General features: G+C 42.9%; 1 long non-coding RNA gene across 1 annotated transcript in view; it reads left to right on the forward strand.

Annotated features, from left to right (window-relative positions):
• Positions 1-226: 226 nt before the first annotated feature.
• Positions 227-21,502, forward strand: part of LOC144228800 (uncharacterized) — a 161,368-nt gene continuing 140,092 nt past the window's right edge. Inside the window, exon 1 of the long non-coding RNA XR_013334274.1 lies at positions 227-334. This is a non-coding gene — a long non-coding RNA (uncharacterized LOC144228800). The remainder of the gene's footprint in view (positions 335-21,502) is intronic.

The raw sequence follows: 21,502 nt of genomic DNA on the forward strand, positions 1-21,502 counted from the left end.
CCCGCGATCGGGTCGGAGGCGAGGGTAGGTGCATTTCCTGCCCGGAGCTGGCGGCCGGCTCCGCTTCTTCACTCCAGTTCTCCGGCGCCGGGCGGTGCGGCGCGGAGCCGGCGGCGGCTGAGCACACCGAGAGGCGCGGGAGCCCGGGGACACACTCACGCACGCTNCGCCCCCACAGCCGCCCCAGCCCCAGCCCCAGCCCCCGCCGCAGCCGCCGCAGCAGCAGCAGCAGCAGCAGCAGCTGGCTCAGGATGAAGTGCCCGGCGAGAGTGCGGGCGTGGAGGACAGCGACGATCCCGAGGCGAGACCCAGCAGCGAGAAAGGAGAGAGCAAGGTAGGTCCACAGTGTTGGAGCTGTGACACCTTTTGGACGAAACCGAGGATCTCTAGTAGTGGCAGTCACTTTAACCCCTCCGCTTCCCTCCCCCCTCCTTCGTTTGTGTGGCGGTGGGGGGTTGCAGGTGTGGGGGACGCGTGAGATCGAGGGGAGTCGGTGGCAGAGAGGGACTTTCCGAACTGGAAGGCTTGTGCCGGAGCCTGTCCTGGTTTCCGTATTCAGAGGTGTGTGCAGAGAAAAGTCTTCGGGTACATGCGATGTGATGCCCGGGTGGAGCGGGGCACTTCAGCAGAGCCGTGTCGGGAGACCTTTGCTCGCCCACACCGTGTAACCAAGGCTTCCCTAGATGATGTAGGTCAAGGGGAAGCGTGTCTTCAGGAGCTGCCAAGTGGCTTCTGAGACTCCTTGGAGGGAGGTGACATCAACCTTAAGATGGCAACAATGGGAGCAAAGTTTGGCTCATTTGCAGAATGGAGAGCACTGCCTAACCCAGCTCTAAACTCGAGGCCCTCCTCCTCAGCTGGCCCCCTCCTGGCTAGGAGGGCAGGGGCCAGGTGCCTGGCAGCAGCTGAGCCCTGGGAATCTTTCGCAGCCCTGCTGTGTCATTGTAGACCAGGGGATAGCTACTTCTTTCTGTGGACAGCGGAGTTCTGCAAGTAATTGGATGCCGGTAAGAAATGGCTCACATGCTCTTATTCTCTGGTGCTGATGTTTCTTCTGGGGGAAACTGTAAAGTCAAGGAACCGGCGTAGAAAACCGTGCTTTGGTAGTACGATTCGAGTGCGTTTACCACCGCTTTGTCTCTGAGCCTATGTTTCCGTTCACGCGTGGAGGTCCGTTTTGTGGGATGGAGGCTGGTGTTGTTTAGCTGTATCTTGGTCAGGTGTACACATGTATTTGTGAATACGTTTTGAAGCGGACTGCTGACGTTGGGGAAGAGTTGGTTCAACAGACGGGAATACTGGAACCAAAGAAGGGTCTGTGGGTACACTTTCTCACTCTGCATCACTTAAGGAAGCATGCAACCAAATAGCTACTTTGTCTGGTTAGAAAAGAATTGGCGGTGGGTGGTGAGGGTGAGTGCTCCGGTGAGTGCTCCTCCTCCAAGATTGCCTTGGTTTCTGTTGGACCTTTCCGAAGGTACTAGTGGATTACACAAACATCCAGAACGCTTGGGGATCATGTTGAGTGTTGCTGTTCTGTGTTTGGAGACAAGCTCCCTTAACAAGTTGGTGTTTGCAAATGTTCCAAATTGCTTTGCATTTTGAAACTGAGGTAAGGACTGACATTGCTGTTTATCTGCCTGAATCAGTATTGTCATTTATGAATAGCAGCCCTACCATGGACCTGGAATCTGGACACACATTAGACCCAACCGAAGTGCCTTACAAATGCATACAGGATTTACATTGTAAAAACTATGATGAATTTTAATAGTCTGATATCTTCCGCTTTCCAGTGGCTCTTGATTTCATGAATATTTAATTCTGTCATGACTGCATATTTACTACTTTAAATGACTGTGTGTGCTCAGTCTTATGAAATAACCCTGAGTATCGTATCATCTAATCGAACTTTAAGTCTCTTTTGCAGAATAGGTACGGGGAATAATTAAAATATACAGCCGGTGCTGCCGTTTCCATATTGTTGGCTCCTATGCCCTGAGCATGAGAAATTCCTGCCATCAGCAAAAATCTGTGCTTATTTGTTTCCCTTTGATGCACCACGCAGACTGTCTAATGTTCTACCGGTTATGAGGAATGAGGAAGGCGATGTACTACAAAATTACAGCAGGTGAAGACAGGCCTGAAAGCGGGTTGATTACACATCGTTAATTAGCATGTTCAGTTAATTGAGTATTCCACTGATGTGATTTGCTTTAGGTTTGTCTGCAATTTCTTGAGGTGGAAACAGAATACTACTTTTTTCCCCCCTCCAGGTGTTTGCCTTAAAAGATTGTGTCGCAACCTTTTCCTAAACCAGAAATCAGCTATTTTAACCCTTCGTTGGCCTCTGGTACTCTCTCACCCGTTCTTCTGAGTTTGAGGTGTTTCAGACTTTAATAACTCTTTTTGTCATTGATGGATGCTAAGGCAAGTTATAAACAGACTTTTCTTAGTAGATCCTAGCTTCATTAGCGGGAGGGCCTTTGGGTGTCTGACCAAATTATTCTACCAAAATATAGATGGAAGACAGAGTGGGATAAAGTGGAATGTGGTTTTACCAAGCTGTTTGGGGTGAAGTGGGGATAGTCTCATGATAGTATTTAAACACGGTAATGTACAAATATAATGCACTGAACTATTGTGTTTTTTCACTCATGAAAGTAATACAATATGAATTTTGAATACTCTTTTATTTTCAATCTTTCTCCGAGCAAGGGTACTGTAAATAGAATGTCAGTGGCTATGACTCCCCTCCCCACCAAATGAAGTTTCCAGGGAGTAATGGCATTTTTTTTCCCATTTCTGATTTGGGTCCATGATTTATTTTCTCATGAATTTACCTCAGTTGTCTTACTGGAAAAGAAATCAGAGCTGAGTGTCAGATCAGCTGTCTCCTGAATTGCAGGTGCACGGCTATACATCCTCAGAAAGTCTCTGAAATAGGAGGAAAGGTTAGAAAACTGGATCAGTCAAAGGATTTTTTACACCAGAGTTTCCTGATGTGACTGGCACTTTCCGTTCCTAGAATAACAATGCCTGATTCCTCTCTACCAACTATTCTTCCGAGAAATGTTTTAAAGCAGCTACATGCTATGTATGCTTTGATTCCACAAACTGGAGTAGACCCTAAATCGACCATTTATTCCTCCTCTGTGCTTTCAGGCAGGTTTATATTAAATCTTTACAAAAAGCCGTTTCTCCTCCTTGCAATGATATCCAAAGACAATGTGGTTTCCCCTTTGGGGACCCAGTGAGATATTTTCTCACCCATTATCTCCAGCACTTCGCGTCATGTCAGAAAAGAGTTTCTCTAGACAGTACAAAACTTTCTTCTGGCCTTGCAGGTGAAGATGAGATGGTCATGTCCTTGAGTAAGAGACCTTCCCATCCTTGAAAGAGGTCTCCACCCTGGATCTGATCATCTCAAAAGTTTCTTGTAGAGTTGTCTGTAGGCCTTAGATATCCCATTAATAAATCTGCTGTTTAAGTCCCTGAAGCGCTTGGCTTATGTGAATAACTCTGGATAGGTGTTTCCGAAACTTTCTTTGGAAAAGTTAAAAAAAAAAGAAAAGTTCCTTATGGTGAGGACCAGCACCTAGTAACCCACTCCATTTGTGTTATCTAGTTTCTTATACACATGTGTGAATTCTTCACCTGATCCCAGATGAGTGATGTTTCTTTCTTGTCTGCTTCAGCTTCATGGCACTCATGTATTCTTCGTGGTTCTCCCTTCCCCTTCCTCCCCGTCCTCTCTCACACAGGCACACATAACATTTACTGTTCACCGAGAAGTGTATAGTTATGGCCCCGATGTGAGGTTCCATGACCAGGCACTCTTTTTTGTTAAGTTCCTGTTAAAGTTTGCGAAATATGTTATTCTTGTGGTTTTGGACTAGAGAGACTCTGCTGTTGCTACCAGTGATACTTCATTGATGAGCATGACAAGATTCTCAATGTGACTGCATCTCATCAGTGATGCTGTCTAAATCGTCAGTCTTCCATGGTGCTGTAGGGAATCTCTTACCCAGCCTGCCGGTACATTCTTTAAAGCCTTTAATTTCAAAATAACTTTTTTTATTTTTTAAATTTTTTAAAATGTTTTTATTTATTTCTGAGAGAGAGAGAGAGAGAGAGCCAGAGAGAGAGAGACAGCATGAGCAGGGGAGGAACAGAGAGAGAGGGAGACACAGAATCTCAAGCAGGCTCCAGGCTCTGAGTTCGTTGTCAGCACAGAGCTGGACGCAGGGCTGGAACCCACGAACTGTGAGATCATGACCAGAGCCAAAGTCAGACGCTTAACCAACGGAGCCACCCAGTCTCCCCTCAAAATAACTTTAGATTTATAGAAAGAGTTGCAAACATAAGACAGAATTCCCATAGACCTTTGACCCAGCTTCCTCTAGTGTTACCCTCCTTCCTAATCATGCTCCGTGTATCACCTTGAAGAAATTCACGGTGGTACAGTACTATTAGCTAAACTTGTCCAGTCAGCTTTTGTTGAGTGAATGTGCAAACATCTTGATGTTTTTCATTTTATTCTTTTAAGATTTTCTTTCCACCTGAAAGGTGTTTGAGAGAATACTTAAAAGCCAGATTCAATTGGGGTTAACCAGTCCCCCCTTTTTTCTGGTGGGTAGGAGCATCTTGCGAAATACAGAGGTTGCGGTCCCTGGAGCTCTGCATCCTGATGCAGCGAGCCCTGTGGGAGTCACACTTTTGGCAAAGCTCCTGAGTGCTGTTAACTTATGGGGAGTGATAGTCTTCTTTTTTATTGTATCCTGAAAAACATTCCTGTGCCAGGTAAGATCGGGTTTGTCAGTACACAGAGGACAGCAAAGTCTCAAGCGGCAAGTAGAGTAGAAAAGGCAATTGATAAAATCAAGACAGTTCACTTTGATGCCTAACCCCTTGGGTGTTTGCTTCTGGCATGAAAAATAATGGAAGCCCTCTCGTTTTTGTATTGTGTTAGCCGGGTGAACTCTGATTTCCAGCACAGAAGTGGAAACTTGCCCACCTTAGGAAAGATGTCATTGTGGTCAAAAGTGTTGGCTTTCTGATAAAGAGTGAAATCAGAAAGGCCTGCATTTGCTTTTGGCTCTGTCACTTGCTCTGTCACTCAGCGAGATCGTGATCTTTCCAAACCTCAGTATTTTCATCTCTAAAATAGGCATAATTATTTTTGTATAGCTTGAATGAGATAAGCAGTATACAGTTTGCAATTCAGTGTTTCATAGGTACTCACTGTGTAGTAATTGTTAATAATAATCATTGTGATTATTATTAGTAGTGGTATTGTGATCCAGGGTTCTGAAAAGGAGAATGCGTTGGGGCTCCAAGTTGGACAAGAATTTTCAGTTTCTTAGAGGAATCAGTTTGATTTTTTGGAATTAAACCAAGTTGGTGCTCATTGACCTGATTTTGCCCTGGGGGGCCTTGAGGTCCTTTTCTGATGGGCAGGATGTTAGGAGAGCGTTATTATTTATCTTGACTGGGTCAGTGGACCTCACCTTGCTTATCAGGAAAGCCATGGAGGACCGGTATAGAAGGCCCCCACATCCCAGTCCAAGCCCCAGGGGTACACACAATAATAAAATAAAATAATAATAAAGAAATAATAATTAATAAATAATAAAACGATAGTAAAGCAAATGAAGTGCCCTGCATTTACACATTTATAGCTTCTTGGGAGAAGTAGGTGGCAAATTTTAAGATTTAAAAAAATGATTGAGCTAAAAGGTTGTATTTTTTAGGCCTCTGCGTTTGCGAGCAACGGAAACTGACTTAAATTTGAGCAATAAATGTATTTTATTGTTTTATTGTTTTATTTTATTGTTTTTATTGTTTATTGTTATCTTAAGGTTGTAAGGTAATTGCAGAATCAAAGGAGAAATGATAAAACTGTTTTTGAGAAACACTGAAGCTGGGGAATCTCAGAAGATCTAAGTACTAGAAAGTGATGAACGGTTTCTCAAGGGCACTGACACAAGAAGAGTAAATTCCAGACATCTTTTTGCCTTTCTGTCACTCTGCTCAAGAGCCCAAGTCCATGGCAAGGTTATCTAATTGACCTTGCTTGGATCAGATAGCTGTGTCTTGGTCAGGGAAGAGTAGGCATTGCATTGCATGTCCTTGCAAATTGTATTCTTTGGAAGGGGGTACAGTTCAGGGTGGGGTGGGGGTGGGGCATCAAGGTGCTGTTGCCACATAAAGGAGAGTGGATATCAGGGGTCATAACACCTGGTGTAACTCCTCTCCTAGAGAGAATAAGAAGGCAGTGGGAGGAGGGGGGGACAGAGAGGGAGGTAGTAAGGAACAGAGAGAAAAGGATAAAAAAGAGAAATAGAGGCAAAGAGAGGAGATGTGAACCAGATACAGAGACAGAAAAATATACTTAGAAAAATATACACAAGAACCTGGAATATTTTTTTAGTGTTTATTTCCTACCATTTGAAAAGAAAGAATACAGAGGAAAATTAAGTATTGTATTGCTCATGTATAGGTTAGTTTCGCCACTCGTAAAATGAAATTACTGATACGTTTCACATCTGCTGAACAGATCATCTCAGGATAAATGTGTTGGGGCACTGATGTTTTAAAATCTAGGTCGGGGCGCCTGGGTGGCTTGGTTGGTTGGGTGTCCGACTTTCGCTTGGGTCATGATCTCGCGGTTCGTGGGTTCGAGCCCCGCGTCGGGCTCTGTGCTGACTGCCAGCTCAGAGCCTGGAGCCTGTTTCGGTCTGTGACTCCCTCTCTCTCTGACCCTCCCCTGCTCACGCTGTCTCTCTCTCTCCTAGAAATAAATAAAACATTAAAAAAAAATATAGGTCTTCCTTGGAACTCATGTCCATTAGAATGAAATACATTAACATTTTTTTGTCTGCCCCTAAATTAAAGCAAGTTGGTTTCCTGCTCAAAGCCCTAATACATTTTCTTTGACTTTTCAATCTGCATGTCAAGATATTTCTGTGCTTAGATTTGGACGTGACCTCCTACCAAGGCAGCCCTGTGGAAGGAGGCTCCATGGACAGCATGCTCCTCATTTTTGGGTGGCAGATGTTGGAGTGAGCTCTTCATTCCAGTGCACACACTCTTCTGGCATGTGCCATGCCTGGCACATAGCGAGTGGGCCCTCAGTAAATAGCAGTTGACATTGAATGGTGCCTGTGTGTGTCAGTCAGCCATCATTATATACGACCTAGATGCTGGGATTGCAGAATTGAAAAAGAAACCCACAGTGTCACAGGGGAGACACACTTCTGCACAGATCATGATGCTGTAGGACATGAGGACCATCAGAGAGATGAGGACACAGGCAACTTCTTTATAAGTGAGGCCACTCAACACACTTTTTAAAAGCAAGGTGTTGACCTGTCTAACAGACACTAGAAGTGGCCAGATGAAATGAGACCGGACAATATGGAGACACTAGCTAATAAATGACTCCCCTATTCTTGGTTTGCTCCCCCAACAACCAAAGGTTCAAGTCAAGTCCCATTCACAAACCAGTGGCAGAGTCGGCCCTGTCCATCCTCCCATGCTTCCTCCTCCATCTGTTTCCCAGGATTCCATCCCCCTTCCCAAGTTAGACCTCTTGTATTTTACAATCTATTTGTTTAAAAAAATTTTTTACATTTATTTATTTTTGAAAGAGACAGAGCACGATTTGGGGTGGGACAGAGAGAGAATGAGACAGGAGAACCCGAAGCAGGCTCCAGGCTCTGAGCTATCAGCACAGAGCCTGACATGGGGCTCAAACTCACTAACCATGAGGTCATGACCTGAGCCTAAGTCGGACGCTTAACCGACTGAGCCACCCAGGCGCCCCCTACAATCTATTTGCTTTTAAAAGTAAGATTTCCTGGCATAATTTATTGGTAGTAAAACTCACCCTTTTTAAGTGTACAGTTCAGTGAGTTCTGACAATTGTGAATACTTGTGTAAGTGCCGCCTCAAACAGGATGTGGAATATTTCCGTTACCTCCAAAGACTTCTATTGTGTCCCCCTGCAGACAGTTCCCTCACTCCACCCCAGGCTCTTCCAAAGTTTCACATAAATAGAGTTCAGAATTCTACAGTCATTTGCACCTGACTTCTTTTGCTTAACAAAGTCTGTTTTGTAAACATTTGATGTTTGCACCAGTAGGTTCCTTTTTCTTCCTGAGTAGTATTTGTTGTGTAGAAGTAACGCACATTGTGTATCCATTCACCTGTTGATGGATATTTGAGTTGTTTACAGATTTGGGGCTTTTATTAAGAAACATTTTTGTGTGTGTGTGTGGACATACATTTTCATTGGTTTTGGGTAAACTGCTAGGAATGGGACTGCTGGATGGTAGGATAAGTGGATTGAACTTTGTAAGAAGCTACCAGCCTGTTTTCAAATATAGCAGATGTACCGACTCTGCATGCCTTCCTACCATTCATGCCTGAGAATTCCAGTTGCTCCACAACATCATCAACACTTGGCATTGTCAGTATTTTTAATTTTAGTCATTCTAGTAGGTATGTGACGATACCTGGCTGTGGCCTTCATTTGTGCTCCCCTATTGACAAATGATGTTGACCATCTTATGTGCCTCTTGCCATCTGTATTTTTCTTTGGTGAAAAGTCTGTTCAAATCCTTGGTGGGTTTTTAAAAATTTTGGATTGTTTATATTCTTGATACAATCTATAATTTTCACATAGGTTTAGGTTTCAGAAACGCTGGTGGAAGTTTGAGGAGATCACAAAGAAGGGAAAATTTGAGTTTCCTTTCTTGGGGGTTTTTGGCAAACTGACACTTATGGGGTGTTTTTCATGTGCCAGTCATGGAGAGAGGTAGATTCACATTGGGTGATCTCATTTTATGCTCCACAGTAATCCTACAAAATAACTATTATTAGTCCTGAGGTCACACAGCTAGTATATGGCAGAGGAAGAATTTAAATTTAAGTCTGTCTGGACTCTTACTCTTTCCACTTCATCTGGTGTGACTCAGGGCCTGTTCTCCACAATTTACCTGTTAGTTTTCCAGCCCAGACTGCTTTCTCTGCTCAGGGTGTCTTAAAAGCAGCCCTTAGGTGAAATAACACTGCTGGCATTGACATGCAAATCAGGACATTGAGCTTAAGGCAAAAAGAGTGCTCCCAGTTTTATTTTGGTCTTGAAAAAAAATCCTATCCACTTCATAAGGTAGAAAGGTGAGAATTCTCCAGAGAAGTGGAAGGTTTGAGGTACTCATTTACATTTTAGTACCCAAGGATGTCCATCTCTCTCAGCTAAATTGTGGTGCTGTGGTTACCCAGAGGGCTAGGGTGGGACTAACCCCTGGGAGTCAGATCACCTCTCAGACCCCAGTTTTGATCCTGCAGGCTGTGAGAACTTTGGACAAACCACATGAACATAGGTTTAAATTCTCCTATCAGTTAAGGTGATGGGTAAGTAGTCCCTTTTACCACACCTGAGTGTTCTGAGGATTAAGTTGCCTGTAGAGGGACCAACTCATTCTCTCCCAGGAAACCCTGGGTCCCGGGACAGTTGGTCACCCTGATTACAGGACATGTGTATAAGCTGGTGGACCACTTCAGACTCTCAGGATATGAGAGCTGTCACTGTTGAAAGTGCTTTGGGGCATTCAATACATGAAGTCTGGAAATGACTCATCCTGTTTCAGAACTAATGAGGCCCTGTGAATGATTCCAGGTTCCTCAGATTGACTTAAAAAAATAGTTCAAAACAAGGCTCTGGATTTGAATTGGACAAATATCATAATGTTTCTGAATAAGTGGCTATAGAACTTTCCAAAGCAGCTCTTTATGTCCTCTAGCCATGAAGTAAGTGTGTTTAGGAAATTGCTGAGAAGGTCTCCCTGGATCAAGAAAGAGAGGCTCTTTGGGGGAGTGCTTTCACTGGCAGGACAAAAATCACCTCAACAAATACATAATTTAAAAAAACCTGCATGGTTGGAAACTTCTAGAGGAGAACACAGGCAGTAACTTCTTTGGCTTTGGCCATAGCAATTTCTTTCTAGATATGAGGCAAGGGAAACAAAAGCGAAAATAAACTACTAGGACTACATGAAAATAAAAAGCATGTGCACAGCAAAGGAAGCAATAAAACTAAAAGGCAGCCTATAGAATGGGAGAAAAATCTTTGCAAATGATATATTCCATAAAGGGTTAGGATCCAAAATATGTAAAGGACTTATAAAACTCAACACCCCCAAAATGAATAATCCAGTTAAAAATGAGCAGAAGACACAAATGGACATTTTTCCAAAGAAGTCATATAGATAGCTAATAGACATATGAAAAGATGCTTAACATCACTTATCATCAGGGAAATGCAAATCAAAACTTCAGTGAGATACCATCTTAAATAAAAAACACAAGACACAACAGGTGTTGGTGAGAATGTGGAGATAGGGGAACCCTATTGCACTCTTGTTCAGAATGCAAACTGGTGCAGTTACTCTGTAAAACAGTATGGAGGCTCCTCAAGAAGTTAAAAATAGAACTACCCTATGACCCAGCAATTGTACTATTAGGTATTTACCCAAAGAATACAAAAGTACTCATTCAAAGGAATATATGCACTCTGATGTTTATAGTAGCATTACCTACAATAGCCAAATTATGAAAACCTCCCAAGTGTCCATGGAATGATGAATTGATAAAGAAGGAGTGGTATATATGTATATATGTATACACACACACACACACACATATACACACAGCCATGAAAAAGAATGAAATCTTACCATTTGCAACAACATGGATAAAACTAGAGAGTTTTATGCTAAGTGAAATAAGCCAGAGAAAGACAAATGCCATATGATTTTACTAACATGTGGAATTTAAGAAACTAAACAAATGAGCAAAGGGAAAAAAAAGAGCAAACCAAGAAACAATTCTTAGCCGTAGAGAATACCTGATGGTTACCGGAGGAGGTAGGGGTCGGTGGGGGCATGTCAAATAGGTGATGGGAATTCAGGATTATTGTGATGAGCACCAATGTTATATGAAAGTGTTGAATCATTATATGCTACACCTGAAGTTAATATTATACTATGTTAACTGGAATTTAAATAAAAACCTAAAAAAAAATAAAAAAAAATTGCATGGTTGGTGGGGCTGGTGTCATTAAGGACCAGGCTCCATGTTTTGCCTGGGACCCTCAGTTGGAAGGAAACCACAACCACTCTTGTAGGGAAGATCATGGGATGTGGGTGCTGTGACTTTGAATCCTGGTTGTGCCCTTTCTAAGTGAACTCTTTGACAAGTCACATTTTATTTGAGACTCAGGGTTGTCAACAGTGAAATGGGGATAATATTTTTACCTTTCTAAGAACTGTCTAGCTTGGAAATACATTCAGTAGTACATGAGCAGAGTCTTTTATAAGCTCTTATAAAAGTCTGAGTGTGCATGTATTTGTGTCTGTGCATAAGTCTCTCTGATTTTGTTGGATAAATGAGTTTCCCTCCATGGTTTTCTGTGGCCCTATTTAAGAAATTGAACAAGATTATCTCATTAGAGTTAAAGATGCCGGAATCTGGGGTCCATAGGAGCATGTGGTCATTCCCGGGAAGGAGGCCCTCAGGTGATATTGGGTGGGTTCAGGCGTCTCAGAGGTTCAAGGGGCTGCACTGGGGCTGCAGTACTTGGGAACATCACTACCTGACCCTGACAGCCAGCCCCCTGCTACTCTGCCTTGCTTGCTCTTTGAATGACAGCAGTATTGGTGTTTTTGTTTTCATTTATTTAAGTTTTTGGAGTTCACTCTGTCCTACCCAGAGCTTTTGCCTAAGCAATTTACTTTGCCTGGAATATTCTCCCCCACCCCCTTAACTTCCCTCTCACCCAGTTAATCCCAATTCAGCCTTCAAAATTCAGTTCAACACTTCAAAGAAGTTTTTCCTTGTTTGCACCTTTCCCTGCCTACCACATGTCAGGTCCCTGTCAATATGGTATCATACATTCTTAATTGTATAATTAGCTATTTAATATAAGCCATGAGGATAGGGACCAGGTTTGTCTTTTTCACAGCTCTTTCTCCAACCCTAACACAGTACATTGCATTTAGGAGGCCTGCAAATATATTTTTGACAAATAAGGTTGGGTATGAATACTCCTTCTGACAATCTTTTACTTAATACCTACTTTCTAGCCCAGAATGGTCCGTGTTCTAATAACGTAGCACACATTCTGCTGGAAGAGACAGATACTAAGCAAGTAACTAACGAAATAAATACAACAGATCATAAATAAACAGCTAAATAAGTAATAAGACACCAGTGGCCCCCTGGCTGTCTGGCTACAGGCACATATTTACAATCCCTGCCTGGCCATGTTTATATAAGAGCATCCATTTAGGGCAGTAAGGAAATAACTGCAAACCAGGCTGTTTTCTAGATGTGCCATCTATCTAATGGCCTCAGAACCTGGTCATCTCCTCTACTTCTTTCTACTGCTGCTAATGGGTAAAATCTCACCATATTGACATTGTGAAATCTCAACGTATGTGCCTTTAACTCCCTCTCCTGTGTTCATGTCCCACATCTCTAGTTCATCACAGCACGCTTTCCTAATGAGGTCAGCCTTAACCTTGGAAACAGACTTTCTTTAACAATCGCTTGTAGGGGCTCTGCTTGCCCTGGGTTTACAGCTTTCCTGTCACTACTTCCTCACTTGCCTGGACAAGACACTCAATCCTCAGTACTCCCCTCCTCAGTTTCCAAACCTACATAATCTAATATAGTAGTCAGTAGACACATATGGCTATTTAGAGTTAAATGGGATTACAATTAAATAAAATTTAAAAATTCACTTCTTCATTTGTACTAGCCACACTTCAGATGCTCAAAAGTTCTAAGTCCCGTTGGGCAACATTTCTGTCATTGCAGAAAGTTCTGTTGGGTTTCCATGTTGCAGACCGTGACTTCACCTCTCCAGGCCTGCCCTCGCCATTTGTTGACTGAAATCCCTTTGAGATACTCTAAAACCAATCCTTTGACAAGGATGGAGATTTTACAGTTTCCTGGGTTTGGTTTTGGTTCTTGGTGAATTACTTATGAATTGTCTTTGAACTACTTATATTGTTGTATATAGAGGCTGCCTAGGGCAAGATGTCTTTCAAAAATTTTGTCTAGTGGTGTTGCTATTTTTACTTAGGTGTTCCACTGAATCTTGGTGTTTGTCCTTGGCCATTATAGAAAACAGTCGCCGGTAAAGTGGTTGCAAGAGATGGCTTTTCTGTTATCCAAGGTCAAAGCCTTTATTAGTGGGTAGTTGAACCTGTGGCTGAAGCACCATTGACACCTCTTCTTTGCCATTTACTAATGATTGTCTTCTTGCTGTAGGGATTACTATGATGATACTTGTCAGAACACACAGGCAGAGGAATCCTGCTGAGAGCCCCAATCTGGTATCATCACAGAGCCCCTATGCCTGCAACAACAATGCAGGGAATAGTTTTCTAATTATATAATGGGTAAGGAGTACTAAGTTACAAAGTCATACCCTTTGAAGGTATCCTATTTTTCTTTTCTTTTTTTGTATCGCAATATAATTCCAAGTTCATTATGATTACCAGAGGTTTCAAGCATGGATAAATAAGAAAAAGAGAGGATATGAGAAAAGAGTCTGATAATGAAATTACCTTTTTAGATCTCTTTTGTATTTCTTTTTTTTTAATTCATGAGTCAGAAGAGTGATCTTTTTAAGACTGGAGGACAGACTGGGGAGTTAGTCCTAAAAGATGCTAATATGAGACTTGCTGTGCCTTTGTCTAGCACATTACTTGAGTGTCAGCAGGAAAAGAGATGGGAAGATGGCCCCAGGGTGGATGTGGTGAATTTCCTCCCTGTTAGCTAGGATGAAAATTTGAATGACACCTTGAAGTGATTTAAAACTCTTTTATTTACACATCCAGTTAGCTGGGAGGCCCCTAGGCATCATATTCAGAATGTAGCAATGCGTGGAAAATGGTGAGAGACACGACCAGGCTCTCCTCCACCCCAGCTGTGGCAGGTAATCTGGATCAGGGAGTGAGAATGCAGCCATGGAAGAATCGTCAAGAAAGAAAAAGGCCTATGGTGAGGCCGATAATCCTGACACCTTTGGGTATTTTTATGTACTATTTCAACAAGTATTAAACACACAGAGGTACAGAAAAATTAATATATCTGCCAAAAGTTAGAGTTGTAGCCAAGGCAACCATAATTGCCCATTAGTCATTCCCTTCTTTTTTCTTTATGTTTGAGCTAAAGACGAGGAGCTGGAGCTGCCATTAGAGGCTTCTGCATCAGGGAGGGTTCACTTTCCACCACTGGGATGCCTATGCCTTGAGGGTGGAAGACGGAATGCTGATGTCTGTGTCATCAGCAGCTTCAAGCAACTCAGAAAGGCACATGTCCAGGGAGCAAGGCTAAGGGAAAGCCGGCTGACAGGTGGGTTTTAATCCCTGGGGCCCTTCGCTTTAACCACGGTCTCTTCTGTTTCACTGCACTCAGAAATGTGCCCTTGTTACCTGCCCACTGCCGTAACAATGGTTCCTCGCTCAGAGTCGTGCTCAAAGCGACAGCCTGAGTGTGGGACGGTCACTTGTCCAGTTTTTCTTCTACTTTCAGCCTTCAGGTCATTTTGGAATTCAAAGAAACCTCCTCATTTATGGCACACTTCCTGAGTTCTGTGGGGATTTTGTATCTGCGATGGTGTCAACATGTCACATGTTGCTTTGCTGCTATGTATTCCTCTAGTGAAGGAACAAGAGGCAGAGAAAAAGGGAATCCTTGAGGGAAAAGCAGTACCGAAGACTTAACATTTCACTGCTGCTGTGATGTTTGAAAATAGACGTGAAGTCTTTATTTTGATGCATCAATTTAATTGTGGCCTAGAGCTGAGATTTGCACATCTGAGGCTATCAAATGTGGAAGATACAATAATAAAGTAACACTATGCACTTTGCTCCATTATTTAGGTTTGTTTTTTCCCTTTCTCTTCTGGTGTCAGTTGTCGAAGCTGTCTCAAAGAAACTAGAAGTTCTAGAAGGGGTTAATTTCGTGCTGCATTAAGTACTAAGGTCTAACCTTCTTCAGAGCTGGATAGACTGTGTGTTTTGTGCTAAGTAGGTAAAGCAGAGTCCTACAGAAGTAATGTTCCGGCTGAGGATCATATCACTCTCTAAAAAATAGTCTGGCTTTCTGCTGATGATTCATCAGAAAAATGAGCACAGTAATTGAATTGGGGATTTAGAAGCATATGAAGGAAAACAGCCACATTCGACTGTTGGCGCTGTTCTAAGAAATTCTGTAAATGTGCAATGTGTAAGGCAATACTCTATCGCGGTGGAGTCTGTAGCAAATGCAGGCTAGTTAGATGTTTGCCCAGATCAGTGACAAGAGGCTGTCCATCACTGCTGTTGAATCAGGGAAGGGTTTGAACACACGGAGTTGAAAAGTGAGGCTCCCTGTGGATGCCTGTGATGCCTTCTCCATGTTGATTGGACCGTGAGAGGAGACTCTGGGCACTACAGCAAAAGATGGCAATCAGAGAAACTAGCCCAGAGGAATTTTCTGAGGAGAGTCTTAGTGTCCTTTAGGGTTTGGCAGTGGTAGCTGTGAGAGCACATGCAGCCATGTTGTCATGGAAGAGAACAGGTTTTCCAATTGTATGCCTTACTGTTTTTTGTTTTTTAATGTTTTATTTATTTCTGAGAGGGAGAGACAGCATGAGCAGGGGAGGGTCAGAGAGAGAGGGAGACACAGAATCTGAAGCAGGCTCCAGGCTCTGAGCTAGCTGTCAGCACAGAGCCCGATGCGGGGCTCGAACCCACAAACCGTGAGATCATGATGTGAGCCGAAGTCGAACGCTTAACCGACTGAGCCACCCATGTACCCCTGGCTTACTGGTTTTATAGGTTGAATGAAGTAACTGCCTTTGGGTAAGTTAGAGATCTAATCTGCTCTAGAGCAGTGGTCCTCAGCTGAGGGCAGATTTGTCCCCCGTGCCTCTGGGGACATTCAGTAATCTCTGCAGACACTTTTGGTTGTCAGCCAGAGTGGGGTCCTCCGGGTGTTTAGGGTGGAGGCCATGGATGCTGCCACACATCCTACAGTGCCTGAGACAGCCTCCTACAGTGATGAATCATCCCGCCCAAGGTGTCAGTGGTGCCAAGGTCGAGAAACCTTGGTCTAGAGAATGTTCCAGATGTTTGGGTCTTGACATTGTATGAATAATATTTTGAGTAGGTGTGTGAAGCAGAAAATATCCAAGCCTTTTCCTTGTAATATAGTGCCAGGGTTCCCAAATAGGTAAACTCATCCTTTTGCTGCATCTAATAAGAGATGAGTCTGACGAGAAAGTTCTTTATACCAAGAATTCCAGGTATTGTCTTTGTTTGTAACAAAACTGACACTCGTTGAGGCTCTTTCTCTTGCCTAGAAGGTATAACATAGGACTACCCCTTCCTAGACTGTCACAAAGGTTTTCTCTTTCCCTGCCAAAATGTATATGCTTTGTGTTTCCAAACCAGTGAATTCAAATCCTGTAGCTGTTATACTCTTATTAAATTTTGCTATGAGCACTTTCTTATCTTGTACAATATGAATTAATCCATGCTTATGACTTCGCATCAAGAAAAACAATGTATCTGAAGTCGTTTACATGTTTTCTTCTTAAAAACACAATATAAGGCTAAGAATATTTAGCCCTAGAAAGCATTGGTGACCAACTAAGTAAGACATGTTGGAGAAAAGACAGCTACTTCAACTTACCCAGTGCTTTAAAAGCTGTTGAACAAGTGTATGAGCAGTCCAGATGCCATCTTTTAAAATTTCGGTAAGCATGATTAAGGCAAACCTTGGTTAAGAAGGGAATTTCTGTTGACTCCACCCAAAATCTTGAAAGATTTAATCTACCACATTGTTATTATATTAATCCAAGAAATTAGGTTCCAGTGTACATGAGATAAGCAGGAGAGGGTCCGATATCAGTCTCAACATTCTGAGCCCAAAGTGAGAAGTGTAATACTTTTATTTCACGGCTTGGCAAACTCTTAGTGCGACATTTTCAGCTTTCTGAGCCATCTAGCCTGTGTCGCAGCCACTCAGCTTTGGTGGAGTCTTGTGGAAGCACTTGCAGATAGTTCCTAAATCAATGGATGTGTTTGCACTCCAATGAGATTTTATTTACAAAAACAGGCATTGGTCCTACTTTGGACCTCAGAGGCAGGCGTACTTCCCTCTGTTTAATTTGACCCAGAGAGCCTTATCGTGGGCAAATGTATAATTCCTCTGGCATTTTATTTTTATAGTGATGAGGAAGCCCAATATTCTCTTCAGATTGGGAATCATTGCGGGATGCACTTAAGTATTTGGTCTATACACCGTCAGCAGCAACCTCAAAGGCAAAGAAGCCTTGTACACACAAGTTGATTTTGCTAAAAGGTGATACGGTGTTCATGGAAATTATCTAATAGAAGCTGTTAGCTTATTATAAAAATAAAAGTATCGTGTTATTCTTTAATATTTGCTAGATTTCTATTTTGTGAAAAATCAGGCTGTGAAAAAAAAAAGAAGAAACAGCCATTTGAAAGGAGGATCCCCCACAGACTGCTGGTCAGAACAGTGGCTCTGACTTGACAGTCGTCAAACATCGCTCGGCTCTGACCTTGGTAGTCTGTGATAAGGTATGGCCTGTCTTGTTCGGTTATGTTTTGGGTCTTCCTGATGGCCTTCTCTGATGTGGGGTTCTGTTATTAGGCCTTGTCAGTGTGTCAGCTAATGTAATGTAAGGGCGACTGATGGTTCCTGCCAACTGTAAAGAGAGAAACGAGCCACTGAAGTTCCTTGCTTTCTGTTCCTCAGTAATCACGCCAGTGCGATCAAACACTGTGACACTTCCTACAGGCCAGCCAGTTGCAACGTGGAGGCAACAAGAGATTTTTCCCCCCACCTCTTAAGTGCCCTCAGTCAAGAACGACGAAGCTGAAGGAGTCTTGTGTGAGGGTTCTCAATCATGGGATGGGAGAGGTTCAGTGTCCCGTGTAGCAGCACGAGCACAAAATTGCCCTGAAGTCTTCATTTTATGTGAAATATGAGGCTCTTAAGAAATAGCGTCTGATTTCTCAAACAAAGAAGTATTCGCTGTGTCCAATTAGCCATGTTTTTTCCAGTTCTACCAGTACACACACATACACACACACACACACACAGAGAAAGAAACCTTTAAAGTTGCTGTTCACATGAGCTGGTAATCAGTTCATGAATAAAATCTTTGCTGCCCTGTTAAAAAGAGTCTGTTAGACCTACAGACTGATTTCGTCATTTGACTGGGTTGGAGGAAACCCAGTGTAATGCTTCCATGACCTCTGGCACAGTCCTCGCTATTTCCAGGAAACATTAGCTTTTTAAATGTTTATTTATTTTTGAGAGAGAGACAGAGAGTGAATGGGGAAGGGACAGAGAGAGAAGGCGACATAGAATCTGAAGCAGGCTCCAAGCTCTGAGCTGTCAGCACAGAGCCCAGTGCAGGGCTTGAACTCATGAACCATGAGATCATGACCTGAGCTGAAGATGGACGCTTAACTGACTGAGCCACCCAAGAGCACCATTCTAGGGAACATTAAAAACAACTAGAGACAGACAAAGCCTTTCAGCCTTAGGTAAAGCTAACTAGCTCTCTCTTCTCCCTCCTCCTCCTCCCTCCTCCTTCTCTCCCTCTTTCCTCCCCTCTCTTTCCCCACTCCTTTCTCTCTCTTTCTTTCTCTCTAAAACAAGCTAGTTAATTAGTTATCTACTGCTACATAATATATTATACCCCACCCCCATCCCCAAATTACCGGCTTAAAATCGGTCAGAATTTATTATTTCCCAGTTTTTACAGGTCAGGAATCCAAACAACTTAACAGATCAGGGTCTCCTTCAAGGAGTTGTAGCACACAGATGTCAGCTCAGACTGCAGCAATATGAAGGCTTAACTGGGTCTGGATGAGCAGCTTAAAAAAAAAAGTTTTGTAAAATGTTTTTTCGTTTATTTTTGAGAGGAAAGAGAGAGAGAGAGCAGAAACAGGGGAGGGGCAGAGAGAGAGGGAGACACAGAATCCAAAGTAGGCTCCAAGCTCTGAGCTGTCAGCACAGAGCCTGACGCGGGGCACGAACCGCGAGATCATGACCTGAGCCGAAGTTGGACACTTAGCTGACTGAGCCACCGAGGTGCCCCACATGACCAGCTTCTAATATGGCCTACTCATATGGCTAGCAACTTAGTGCTGGTTGTCAGTAGGAGGCCTGAGCTCCTTGCCACGTGACTTTGTCCTGCAGGCCCCTTGGGCATCCTTAGGATGTGGCAGCAGGTTTCTCCTAGAACAAATGATGGGGAGAGGAAAGTGAAAGGCACAGTGTCTTTGTGACTTAGCCTGGGACATCACACTGTGCCATATTTGCAGTACCCTACTGGTTACACCGTTCAGCCCTATTCAGTGAGGTGACACAGGGTGTAAATACCAAAAGGTGAGAATCTTGGAGCCGGGCCCCTATGGCCAGCTACTTGGAAAGATTCTTCAATTTACTACCTGTCCTGAGTTTTCATTTGCATGGAGATGGAAACTACAGCAGAGGTCCTTTCTCAACCTGTGGAGGCCATAACTAAGCTAGGCTTTTCACGTAAACAGGTTCGACACTTAGCATACACCTGATGGATTCAGAGTTTTCTGTTTTCTCTATGAGTAACACCTGTCAGGTACACTAGCCGGCCATTGTAGTGGAGGCTGTTTGTTCACTTGCTAAAAATTCTCCTAAAGGGGTGCAATTACATGTGTCTAGATTTCATTGCTTGCTTAGGTATCCCAATGGGTTCTATTGACTCAACTCTTTTGTGTGGCTTCCCTCTATGGAATCTGTGTTAACTAAGAGAGGTTGAACTACTGTAAGAAAAAAAAAAAGAAAAGACCTAATGATGTATCATGTTTCAGACACGATAACACTTAATTTCTCACTCATGTTCCCACTCAAGATGTATGTCTCTCAGTCAGCAATGGCTTCTCTTCATGCACTGAGTCAGGGATCCACACTCCTTCCCTCTGATGGTTTGCCATCCCTGAAGGCCAAGGTATCCTTTGCATCCAGTCTGAGGAAGGGATAAAAACCTGGAGGAGGCAATGCCACTTAGATTCCGTAGGACGGAATTTGTCACAGGCTGTGGCTAGTCCGAGGTTTCTGAGAAATGTGACCGCGTGGGGCACCAGCTTCCCAGATATAGATGTGTTCTCTAGGAGTAGGGGTTGGGGGTTGGGATGGCTTTTGGCAGAGAGACAACTATGCCTACCTGAGATGCCAGACTTCAGAATTTGCCTTGGGAATGGTCACAATTTACGAGATCTGAAATTATGTATATGTGAGATTTTGTGACAAAGTTAGTACTGTTTCGTGTTATGAGTCCCATTGAAAACAATGTGAACCCAAACCCATTGTAAAAATTTTAGTATGAACTGCATAATTTCATATTTGGTGGTCAGGTCCATCACAAGCTGTTTATACTATTGATAAGTGGTGGGGGCAGGAGCCATCACCTTGGACTGATAAACATAAATGCCCAGTATCCTTTTTTAGGATTATTCTAGAATATTGTGAGGTCTTCAAGATATCAACCCTTCCCCAGAAAGCAGTCAGCCTTCTTTACCCAAAGTGTTCTTGGACTTAATTTCCTGTCACTGTGCCTAGTAGTATTCCAACTTGCATATCTAAACCACCTGTTTTGTCCATAGTGTTAACACGATCACCATCGAGTTGAGGTGTGCCTGAGCCATTGTTGTTGTCATTGCTTTCTAATTGTTATTGTTATCATCAGCAGCACCACTTATCTGACACTTACTGGGGCTAGGCATTGACCTAAGTGTTTTGTGTATCTGTTATCTCATTTAATAATCCTCAAGTAACCTTATAAGGTAAGTATACGACCCTCATTTGACCATTAAGCTAATTGTGTTTCAGAGACCAGGGCACGGTTAGTGGTAGAACTGAGATTTAAATATATTGTATCTGGTACATCGATCGCTCTTGCCTTTCTTCCACAATATGGTGTACATCAGACTAAGAGTAACATAGGGAGGGTATTTGACTTTTTGGTCTCATATCTCTGGGCTAAATTAACTCACACACTTCTTGATCCTTAAATTACACTGTGGCAGTGTTTTCCTACTCCTTTTAAAATCATTCCTGATCCCAAATATGGCCTCCTCACTTCTGAGCAGAGGCATTTTCTTTTATGTGGTGCCTTTGCTCACAAATGCTTTAAACAACCTTTTCCTTACTCTTCCTTTGAACATGGGTCTCCTTTGTGAATGAATTTTCAAGCACCTTGAAGAAAATGGAGCACTGGGCAGTAACCATTTTGGCCTTAAAGAGGAGAATCCAATCTCTTGTGACAAATAGTGGCAGGATTGATAATTCTTGTGAAGGCAGCTTAGAAAGAATTCATCTATTTCCTCCTTTAGCAAGGCTTTTTTTTTTTTTTTTTCTATCC

This window comes from Crocuta crocuta, unplaced genomic scaffold (assembly GCF_008692635.1).
Source record: "Crocuta crocuta isolate KB4526 unplaced genomic scaffold, BGI_CrCroc_1.0 scaffold253, whole genome shotgun sequence".
Lineage (NCBI taxonomy): Eukaryota > Metazoa > Chordata > Mammalia > Carnivora > Hyaenidae > Crocuta > Crocuta crocuta.